This window comes from Trachinotus anak, unplaced genomic scaffold (assembly GCF_046630095.1).
Source record: "Trachinotus anak isolate AG129_WGS33_773 ecotype Australia unplaced genomic scaffold, CSIRO_AGI_Tana_v1 ptg000007l, whole genome shotgun sequence".
NCBI classification, from domain to species: domain Eukaryota; kingdom Metazoa; phylum Chordata; class Actinopteri; order Carangiformes; family Carangidae; genus Trachinotus; species Trachinotus anak.
Window position 1 is genome coordinate 23,805,266 of NW_027273858.1, and position 12,815 is coordinate 23,818,080.

A 12,815-nucleotide genomic window follows, 5' to 3' on the forward strand; every position below is an offset into this window, starting at 1 on the left:
GGGGCAGAGCCACAGCTATGGTCATGCAAGGTTGCAAGGTACTCTGGTCTTCACATAGCAACAATGGAAGAATGGGATATGTAGGGGTCCTAGAGACAAAAGGACTATGGAATAAGATAATTACCAGAATTAAAACTTCATATGGGTGCAAGAACTCATACCAACATTTCATGACCTCATAAATTCTCCTTTAACATATTATGCACTGTTCATAAATACATTTGAGTAATGGCAAAGTAAGAGAAAAAACTTAAAAGCTGCAATGTGAAGTGGATGAAGTATTAAATGAAAGAATAGGCCAAAGTTATTCCCAAAATTGTCTCAAACCATGTAGAAAAAGTTGTGAGATTAAAACGCAGAGGTGATATGATGTATTTTTGTGCATGCATAAAATATATTTCAGTTCTACTTATCAGTCCAACACTCTGCCAGGACCTGTCTACATCCTACATCAAGCATAAACGCAACAGCAGTTTTGTCTTAATTTTGTTTGTTAAAAATAAAAGCTAGCATACACAGCGTCAGGTGAGGGAGAGCAGCGTCGGTATGCCCTGTAGCTCCAGCGTCAGATGAGGGTGAGCCCGACGATGCAGCGTCGGTATGCCCCGTAGTTTCACAGTCAGGCAAGGGAGAGCAGCACTGGTTCAGCCTAAACAGCCCCAACAGTTTAAAAATCATGCTGTCCAATCACACTCCATACAAAACGAGATAGTATGCAAGGCTAACGTCACAACAGTGAAATGTGGACAGCAGTAAACGATAAAAACATGTGGCCTCGTGTTAGAGTCTTAAAGTCTCAAGTCTGAGGGAAGCTAATTAGATTCTAGGCAGGTTGCACATCAAGCAAACATTTACAGCAGCACTGCGTCGATCTGTAGGATGGTGTGGTGTTTGAATCATAAAACTCAGCATCGGTCCCACCTCAATTCACCTTTGGTTAAATAAGTGTAGTTTAACGTTCACTCTGATGTTTCTCTTGCTAGAGTGGATTCACTTCTGGTTACAATTTAAACGCACTGTATTAAACGTCTCTCAAACAAAATGATAACAAAAGATGGCTTTGGATGATGTCATGAAATAGCGTGGGGTTGTGGGAGTTGTTGTCTTCACCACCATTGCTTGAAGTTTCTCCCAGTTTGGATTTCTTCAGTGTTAGTTGTTCAGGAGGATTTTACCTGGAGTTGATTTATGTACAGAGTTCTCCTCTCAAAAATAGACAGACCCGGCAATTATAACCGTTAAAAACACTGAAATTAGTTTCACATTTAAAATCCGTTTTTAGGACGCTGTATGGCAGACACAGGACATCAGGGAAGGGTTGGGAGCTAAGACTGCTATAATGTAACTAACTAACTGCTAATTTATGAACCAGGCATTCAGGAGGTTTTTACCAGTAGCCAAATTATCCTCAGAGATGTCCTCCTCTCCAAAACAAACAGACAAGTGGATTAAAATCAGTAGACACACCAAATTAAGCAGTGTCACCTGAAAAATCTGATTCACTGACGCTGTACAGCAGACATGATGTCTTGGAAAGGCTGGAAACTGAGACTCCTTACCTTTGTTTCTTTGATAACCTATGAATCAGACGGTCAGAAAGTTTTTACAGGCAAAAGGCAAGTCCCAGCCGAGACTCTTTACTGCCTGTCATACCCCTTCTTTCTGTCACTCTACTGGTCTTTACCTGCAGCCAATCAGCAGAACCATCTGGCAAGGAACTGCAACACACATGCGCATAGTGGATATGATATCATTGACAGGTGACCAAATGAAACAGAGTAAATGACTAAAATGACTATTCCTCTGGTTTGGTAATTGCTGGAAAAATTTGGGATGATGTAAATGCATAACTCAAAAAAAGATATATAGAACATAAGTCTAGTCATTTGTAGATGTTTGAATGTGGAAAGTTACATATTATAACTTTAACTGTGTGATTCTTCATTACCATTGTTTGTGTGTGTGTGTGTTATTTTCTTCTTGAAATGCCTAAATTCAAAAGTATAATCCCTTTTACATTTGTTCGTTTTGACTGTTAAAATTACCTCTGGACAAGCTGTTTATTTGGTGAGGGTGGGGATAGGTTGTGATATCCTTGACCAGTAAGATATAGGAAAAAGATGCATGTGTTTGTCACCCGAACAACTTCACAACTTTACAAGCAATTTAATTAACAGCTCTAGACTGATGTTAATCTTTTATTTAATATTTTTAATGCACATGTCTGTGGATCTTTTGTAGTAAATACTGGTAAATAGTAAACACAGTTTACTCTGTGAATGTTCAATTAAGGCTTAACAGAATTTTTGGTTTATAATTTTCATTTTCAAAACTTCTGACCTCTTTAACCATTTTGGAATCAAAATAAGGAATCAATAAGAACTGGAACGAATAAGCAGAATCGGAATCTGTATCAAGATACCCAACCCTAGACTTTAGGCCTTTTAAACACTCAGTATGTAACTTCTGCTGCTAGGGGCATCTCAAGCAGAACAATAACAAGACAGCGTTGGGTGACATCGTGAAATTGCGCTGGATCATGAGAGGTGTCAGTTGTTCTGGAGGTTTTTACCTGACGTAAAACGAAAAAAAGTTTCACATTTTGCCCTTGCAATGAAGTATGCAGACAGGGGTTTTCAAATACTTTTTTATTACTAGACTTTATTCTGTTAATATGAGAGTTATCAGGTTGTCCCTGGCCCTGCTGATGCTGAGATCACACATCATATGCAGTAAATCAGCCACCAATACACACACACACACACACACACACACACACACAGATCTAGTCCAGTCTTTTCAACACTAGGCATTGACTTTGTTGAGACTACCTTTTGTATCCAGGTGTTTTATCCATCCACAGTGGATGTGTGGATACACACAGTGAACTGTCCATGCCCCTTAAGCTGAGGGGCCCTGGGGCGCCCTCCCTCCCTGAAGCATCCCTTAGAAGAGTTCAGAAAGTGAGGCTGGGGAAACCATCTTCCAGCCCCTTCTGAAGGCGGATACTAACGCAGGCAGCATCTGGTAGTAAGTCAAACTTTCTTACTGTATCAATGAGGAACACAGACCGCATTGATTATATACTGTAAGTTAAGGTCCTGCAGTACCCCCCTCAGTGACTGAACCTCCATCTAAACACTTACAAGTGCACATTCTCACTGTGATACAGCAGACATCTGGAGATATAGATCTGACAGATCTAGAATGTTTGGTCAGTTATTACCTCCACCAAGGAGGTTATGTTTTTGCCTGTGTCTGTTTCTTTGTCAGCAGGATGACTTGATGCAGGGATGGGGCATAGGCCAAGGAAGAACCAATTCTATTTTGGTGAGGATCCAGTTAAAGGGGCCAATCTAGGAATTTTTATGCTACAATTGGTACAATTTAGTGCAGATCCAGAAAATGACCCAGTATCTGGTGAAAGAAAATGTTTGGCCTTGGGGGTGGTATGCACTCCGATTGCCATTCTAGTTCTGATGACTCAGAAAGCTTCTCCTTACAATAACTGAGTATTCTCTGTATTTACAGCTTTTTGTTCTATAGCTGTGCCCTCCCCACTCCATATTTATCATTGTGGCAGTCTGTGGTGAACGACTTGAGGATCTGGATGCTCTTTTAATGTCTAAATCAGAAGGAAAATCTATGCTTATTGAGCTGTTCCCAAGGAAATCAGAAATAAAGATAAATAATGATTAATGAGGATGTACATCTGTTTCTGTCATAGCACTGCATCTGTCAGTGAGGAGGCCAATCAGAATTTTTTGAAAGTGATTAACTTTCTTCTTAAGCCAGAACACAGACCTGCATAATTGATAAATGCTGGGTCTTAAATTAGATACCATGTACACAAATCAGATACTGTATACAATGAATGACATGTACTCACGTGTGTGAAGGTCATTGACCTTTAAAGGATAAAGCTGAAGTTATTATATATTTTTTATTGCATAATTGCATAATTGACAAATGCTGGGTCTTAAATTAGATACTGTGTACACAAATCAGATACTGTGTACAATGAACGACATGTACTCGCATGTGTGAAGGTCATTGACCTTTAAAGGATAAAGCTGAAGTTATTATATATTTTTTACATGTGTGTACACACACTGTGTACACACATGTAGTACACGGTGTGCACACATGTAGTACATTGTGTACACAATATACTCACATGTAGTACACTGTGTATACAGTCTACTCACTGGTGTTGCACGTGAATTTCAACAGGGTAGTGTTGTCCCAAACCAAACACTGTCGTTGTGCATTTACAGGAAATGATGATCATAACCTGTGATCACAATTGTTGCCAGCCTGCCGGCTGATTTGTTCACTCACCATTTTCACAGGTTTGAAACTATGTTGGTGGTCTCTCCCCTTCCAATATGTAGCCAAGATGGCAACTGTTAAGGATGAGAAATGTCCATCATCAGTTTTAACTCAGCATGAGGAATATTAAGTCAGTGAGAGGCTCTAGTTGTCAGTTTTGATACTTTTTTGGTTAATTACCCAGCCCTATTTGCCACTTCTATGTTTCAATTACTTTACCATTAACTTGTTAAGAATGTTGATGGTTTGGTTAGGTTTTCCTACAAAAATGACCTAGTCAAGTTAATTATTGAGTTAAAATAACTGCGTTATTAGGGTTAGGTGAACTTCATTAACTTGGTTATGATAATAACCACTTAGAAAATGATCATGGTCAGTTATTGATAGAAACCAATATTTACTTTTAACAAAATGCATTTTGGTGTGTTCAGGTCTAATATTTTGTTGACTCTTCACTGTGTAGATTTTGTGCCTCTATGATACTGCCTGACTTCTTCTTTTACTCCTCATGGACAGTAGTCATCATTACTACAGTCACCACAGGGCTGTGTCATTTAAATGTAAATATATGTCTTTTTGGGTTATTTGATAAAACAACGGATTCCTATGTTTTTCTCAGGAGCCTTCACAAGTAGATGACACAGTTGTTTACTGTGTCCAACGGATGTTGCAATTAAAAATGAAATGCTCTCTCGTTCACTCACAGCTTCATCTAGGCTGTGTGGTATCACCTAAAATGATACAAAGGTATAATGTTTGCATGTAACGAATGATATAAAATTCCTTTGACCTGTATTCATCTCATTAAATCCATATGGCAAAAGCTTGACTATTTGCCAGATCACAAATTGAAATTTTGTCAAAGTAAATTTTTTCTGAACTATGGATTAAACACAAATACATTTGCCCATATTGAGCCTAACTGCTTTTCATCACATAGGCACTATGATTACCTGGATCTAGTTTGCTTCTGTTACTGACTGAAGGATTCAACATCTTAAAATCTATTGAATAAAACTGAGATGAATCCTAACATCTCCCTCTTTTTAGACCTTATATATATCGAATCCATTGAATCCAGTGCAGCAATTTTATATGTTGTGTATGAATTCAGGCAAAATAAAAATGTCCTATAATCAAAAACAAAGACAATATTTAGCTTCCTCTGGAAGATCCTGCCTCAACTCACACAATGCTACATAATTTTTACTTTATTCTTATTCTTATTCAAACATGCACCCTTTGCCAATGAATCCCTATTTTAAAAATTAAATCTAAAGTACGTAACTTCTCTAGAGTCTCTAAGTCGAAGCAATGACAACATCATCAAAAAGCATGGGATCATGGGAATTGTTGTCTTTACTACTATTGCTGTAAGCTTCTCCCAGCTTCTCCTGTAAACTTCTCTCCTTCATTGTCAGGGGTTCGGGAGTTTTTTACCTGAATTATCTAAAAAGGTCTCTTCCACTCCAAAATAAACAGAGCCGGTGATTATTGTCACACCGCGGTGAGGTTAAGTTGGGTTTTTGTCCTTCTCCATGTCTTGTCTTGTCATTTCCTGTTTTATTTTGAAAAGTAACTCTCCTCTCGTTTCAGGTCACTTGCCCTTCCTCGTGTGGCTTCGTCTGATTGCCTGTTGAGTGTTTCCACCTGTCCCTTGTTACCATGTGTATATTAGTCTGCGTCTCCCTTTGTCTTGTGCCAGTGTGTTCGTCTTTGTCCATGTCTGCGTGTGTTTACCCCAGCCTACCACAGTCTTGTCTCAGTCCTGTACCCAGTGCCATTTGGTTTTTGTTCCAGTTCCTCCTAGATGAGTGATTTTCTGTTGTAAGTTTCATAGCGTAGTGCCTCAAGTTTCCAGCAGAGTTTTTTGTTGGTTCGACTTCTTTTGTTATTTCTTTTGCCTCCGTAGCGGGAGTGATTTTCTGTTTCTATAAACGTTTCATAGTCTTTTGCATTTTCCTCCTTTAGTGGAACGATTATTATTTTGGTACCTTTTGTAGCCATGCTTCTCCCATAGTGAAATATAATAGAGCTAATTTTCTTAGCCTGCTTCTGTTACTCGGTCTCGGAGGATTCGAATCTGATTCTTGCAACAAAGACTTTTATTGAAGAAATCCTGCATCTGCGTCCTGTTTCCTAGCCCGGGTGTGACAATTATAACCGTTAAAAGCACTGAAAGCTGTTTCACATTTAAAGTCAGTGTTTTGCCAGCGGTGTATGCTGGACACAGGACATCAGGGAAGGGTTGGGAGCTAAGACTGCTAATCTAAATGCTAACTTATGAACCAGACATTCAGGAGTTTTTACCAGCAGCCAAATTATCCACAGAGATGTCCTCTCCATAACAAACTGACCAGAAGATTTCAACCGGTAGAAACACTGAATAAAGTAGTGTGTCTTTGAATTTGCCAACGTGGACTTGGAATGGGTGGAAACTAAGATTCCTTATCTTTGTTCCTTTGATAATTTATGAACCAGACATTCAGGATGTTTTTACAGTCTTCCTATCCGTAACAAATGGACCAGGGCCCATATTCACAAAGCATCTTAAGGCTAAAAGTAGCGCCTAAGTCTGGGAGAAGTTAGAGGTAGTCAAGAGGAGTCCTAACTCGCTAAGAGGAGATCAAAAAGAATGTTAAAATGGCTGCTGTCATTCCACATTGCAATGTTTTGGAAACTTAAAACAATGCTGAATTACTGAAAAGATACCAACTCAATCGCCAGGAAATAATGATTGTTGTGGAGCTTATGAGGGATGCAATAACATCTCCTACCAACTGAAATAACCCAATCAGTGCGTAAATTAAGTGAGTGTTTTGCACCACTTGGCAATGAGGAAAATTAAACTCTGCAATGGTGACAACTTAGAGATCTCCCAGCCATCCGTAGGCCAATCTATTCATCAAACAATAAATTTGCTCTGTAGACACCACATCATAGATCCTTTTATACGATTACTTATGATACTTTAGATCTTCGTCAGTCGCATAGGAATAAAGCCAACTTCATGGAAATTGCCAGTTCACCCATGGCAATATGGTGATCAGTGCCAAAAATGGAACGCATGTAAAAATTATTGCTCCATTGTAAGACAAGGTAAATACGAAAATAAAATTTTCATGATCATTTGATGCAACATACTGTATAAAATTCTAGACATTGTTGCAAAGTGACCAGGATCTACAAACGATTCACAGATCTTCACTTAGAGAGTCAAGAGTGGCCTGAGGCAGCTTTTTGAAAGGCATCATATTCCAGCTGGATGTCATTAGGCATATTTATCACACAACTCAATTACTTAACTATACTACATACAAAATCTTTTATCATTACAAAACCCATTATTAACACAATTTAGTTCTTGGTTATCTTTATTGAATTTATTTGCAAGGAAAGAGTAATTGGACAGATAGACAGATTGGTTTCATGTCCTACATGGTGAAAAAAAAAATTTGACTCAGTTCTGAGAGAACAAGCAGGGTGATCACTGTGTGTGCACTTCTGCACAACCTGTGCCAGCAAAGAAATATACCACAGACAGCGGATGATGGTGATGTTGACGATCACAATGATGATGATGATGATGATGATGATGATGATGATGATGAAAATGACAGTCTGGAGATATGGTACAAAGTGGACTGGCATACCGGAATCACTTTTTCAATATGCACTTTGGATAAACTATCACATATTCACACAAATGAGTTAAGACACAAGTTGTTGGCTATTGGAGTTATTCAATTTTATTCACTTTTTTCATTTCCTTAATCTTAAGGTTGTAGTATTCAGTCTTTAATTTGAGGAGCCTCTCTTTTGCCTCAATACCCTTTTTTGTTTTCTCAATATACCTATCTCTAGCCTCATCTTCTGTTCCAGCAGGGATGATGGGCCCCCTCCACTATCAGCACCAATAAGAGGAGGGAGAGGAGAGGCAGGAGGTGGGAGAGACGTCGTGAGAGGTGGACCAGCTGGAGGAAGAGGAGCTGCGGGAGAAAGGGGAGCTGGAAGAAGCAGAGTTGGAAGAGGGAGGGGAGCTGCTGGAAGAAGGGGAGCTGGGAGAAGAAGACTTATGCTGATTGAAGCTGAGCCTGAATCCTGTTGGCGGTCACGTAGACAGAAACACAACCCTCCTTGTTTCTGCATTACGCATTATAAGACAGATTCTGACATCTGCTGGATTCCTGTTTGAACATCATACTACTGTGCATGTTCAATCATGTTTGTATCATTTCCAAAATGTTTCAAAAATAAGAACTATTTGAATATTTTCATTTAACAGACTGGTGGCAGGCTACAGACTGTACAGAACCCATCTAACAGGTTTCTAACCAAAACTGAGAGGTCTGACCAGATGGCCCCTGTTTCAGCATTTACACTAGCTCCTAGTATATTTTAGAATTGTTTTATTGATCATATTAATTACTTTTAAGGCTCTTCCTCGGTGAGCAGTGACAGACACACCAACAAGAAAACACCACCTCAGTGCAGAATCCTGCATTTTACTTTTCCTAGCTCCTGGGGAGCAAAGGGAAGACACAGGAATTTGGGTGAAATTGTACTGCTACGTTCACAGCTCCACTGCTAACTTCTTACTCTCTGCTCAGTCACCAGCCTTGCCACTTCTCATTCTTGCCTGCCCGTCTACCAAAGTGTGGCCCCTTTCATAGCCATCGTAGATCACAAAGGTCAAATCGAAATGAAACGATGTGACCTGATTTAGCTTTGTGTCACCAACTGTTCCCACCCTTACTGTTGCGTCACAAAGCACTGCTCCTGTCGCCTAGAAACCGTGACAACACATGACTTTTCTCACAAAAACTTGAGGTTAAGGCCATAGATTTTAACATTTGTTTCAGCTGTTGAGCTGAGCTGAAACCCAATACTTAAATTACAATTACTTACAAAGTGTAATGCGCAGGCTCTCTGAGCTCTCTGTCAGTGTTAGTTGCGTGCCATATTCTTTTCATTCCAGAGCACAATGGATCTTGGGATAGATTGGGCCACAAAGTATCCACCTGTTGGAGCCTTCATTGCCCAGGAAAAGAACGCTGATGCACCTTCAAATTTAGTCTTGAAACACTGAATTTCCCCACTGTGGGACTAATGAAGGCAATCTTATCTTATCTTATCTTATCTTAGAAAGGATTCAGCCCCTGAGTTGGGGAAACGTCCAAAAAATGCTCTTCTCCTCTTTGCTTGACAAGCCCTAACCTTTGTTCACAAAATAGTATCATTCCCACAACTAGCCAAGCTAGTTCTCAGAGACAATATCCTACTGCCACCACAAGAGGGCAGTAAAAGCTGAAACCACATGGGCAATACTAAATCCTCTGTTGGACAGAATGCTGTTCTGAGATCAGATGTAAAGAGCGATATCACTTCCACTTCAGTACCATTGTGATATGATTTATATTTTTAGCTGTACTAGGCAAGCTTTCAAATCAGTTATGATATTCCACACATCATATGCAGAGGTATGTGGAAACTAACCCTGTACATTTAGTGTTAACATGCAGCAGTAGCAAGAAAATTAGTGAATTACTCTGATTTATCATCTCTGTTGATTTATCATCTGCTGTAAGTTTGAGAAGTTTGAGACAGAATATTGTTACAGGAGGAGAGCAGCTCCTTTCAGGAAATAGAGTCTGAAAGGAATTTCACATTGAGTGAATAGAACAATCACAAATAAATAAATAAACGAATAAATGTATATCATAAATATACATTCAACTATACAAACAGACTTTCAGGTTGTGTGCATAGTGCAAGAGAAAAAGAGAGGGAGAAAGAGAGAGAGAGAGAGAGCGAGCGAGAAAGAAAGAAAGAAAGAAAGAGAGTGAGAGCAAGAGAGTGAGCAGTGGGGCTGGTGACCGGAGCAGAGAGTTAGCTGGTTAGTTAGCAGTTAGCAGTTTGTTGTCAGTAGATAAATGCTACGACTCCTCAAGACTAAAGTTCCAGCATCTCTGTGTTTCAACTACAGTCCAGATGATGAGACAGGAAGATTAACACTGAGGCCGGAAAATATATTGTCACTGGAGTGTGTCATTGTCAGTTATGTTGAAGATTACCATAGATTTTTAAATATTTTCCTCTATAGTACACATTTGATATGTTTGCTGTCAGTTAAAAAACTGACAAAAAAACAAGCTAACTCTCTGCTCCGGTCACTGGTAGGGGTAGTAGAGGTTTAAAACCGCTAGAGGTTTAAAACCACTACTACCCCAACCGTTCATTTTCACTTCCTGTCTGAACAAGTTTTAAAATTATTCTTATCCTGTAGTCAGTTTAAAACCTCTACTGCAGGATGATAACAGACAGAGATGTCCATCTTACAGAACTTAGTAACATGGAGCCATAGATCTTGTCTTCTGCTGCCCTCTATAGACGACTTAAATGCTGCCTGCTATTTGAACTTTCACTTCCAACTTTCATGTGGGAGTTATACAACTAAGTTTATTAATACGGCCAGTCTGCTGATCAGAGCTCATACTATCATCCACAGTGCTTTCTATTGGGAATGTAACAAACAAAATAAAATCAAATATGGCATAGACATGTGGATTTAAATTGAATGGATGTGACTGCATATCCTGAGCGGAAATAATTATTTTGCAAGAACAGATTTCGACATGGAAAAGTAAATATTTTACAATCATAACTCTGTCACATGTGATATTTAGATTCACACTTTTCCATTCGAGCATAATAAACACAAAAAACCCAAAGTTGAATATAGGGATGGATCAAGTTCAAGATTTGAGATTCTTCAAGATCAGAGAGAACAACCACAGACATATACAAAAACTGTGTGGTCAGGCAATTCCTGTCCCTACTGAAAGACTACACTTGTAAGTTTAGTTTGACAGATAGCAGACAAAACCATATCCTCAAATATAACCAATTTCACATTGAGTGTGAATAAAACAATGACAAATAAATAGATAAACGAATAAATGTTTATATTTATACATATTTATAAATATACATTTAAATATACAAACAGACTTTCTTCAGCAAGTTAGAGGTCAGTGCTGCAGAGGTGACCTCTAGTTACTTTTGTGCCTTTAACTTAGTTTGAGAGTTAAAGTGGAGAAAGGTCAAGTAAGAAAATAAATTACAGTAAAATAAAGCATACTCCCAAGCTAAGGAATTTCAAATTATATAATCATACTGTTATTTTGACATACAGTAATATGTGCGTTATACCTTTTTTTTTTTTTTTTTTTACCTGGACTCTTTTCTTCCTATTGTAGGGAATGATGTAGAGACATACATAGCAGTCTGGTCTTACCTCAAAAAATTAGATTCTTTCAAAATGAAAAAAAAAAAGAATACAAGTAATAAAGAAAATACTGCATATAAATCAGCATGGTATTATGTATTATGTATTGCATGGTATAGTGTATTCCACTAATGATTACAAGGGTATATGTGACAAATGTATATTTAGCATTTACTTGCTTACAGTTTTCCGCCAGAATAGCAGTTAAAATGGAGTCTACCTCTTCTATGGAACCATGATTCTAGACTACATCTAGAGTTGCCTGGTTTCTATTGTGTCTAATTCCATGCTGCATTAGTTTTGAGTTGTTGAGGCTGAAAGGAGATGTGAAAAAACAAGAATCAATAAAATAAATAAATCAATAAAAACAATGAAAAACATGTTAATGAACAGAGGGAAATAAACACTCCACACAGGTGATTTAGAAACACCACTATTATACATTTTGTTGCAGGACTTTATTAATTAAATAATTATTAATAATTAACATATTAATAAATATGTACACTCACCAAGCACTTTATAGAAACACCACTAACACTGGGAAGTTCCTCCATTTGTTCTCAAAACAGCCTGAATTCTTGATGTCATGTTTACAATTTAGGTTGTTGCCATCATGGCCATCAGAATCACTGCAGAGGCCACTGCACAAGGACCACATACTGTGGGTTTTATGAGACATGTGCATATCCCTGTGGAAATGTCCAGCATCAGCAGTTCATATATAAGCTTTTCTGGACCTGGCTCTGTGCACTGAGGCACTGTCATGATGAACCTTGAAAGGGCCACTCACAAATTGTTGCCACAAAGTTGGAAGCATATTGTTGTCTGAAATATCAGAATCAGCTTGGTTGGCCACATATGTTTGACACATACATGGGACTTGACTCAAACTCTCCAATCTATAAAGGTTACAGATCAGATTACTCCTATGTACTGTGTCTACTGGGCTGTGGTAACGGTAGTTCAAAGAATGCTGAGATATTGTGTGGATAAGTTAATCTACAGGCTATACAAATGTGGTTTTATATTGAGATGGTATAGTGCTATCTGGTTTGATGGCAATTATGCAAATGCTTTAGTATGTGTTACCCTATACTGCTTTACAGTAGTTGCTCTAATAGTGCTCTGTTATTTTACAGGATTTTTTTTCTGATACCACATGACCACCAACTAATTATTATTAATCACGCTC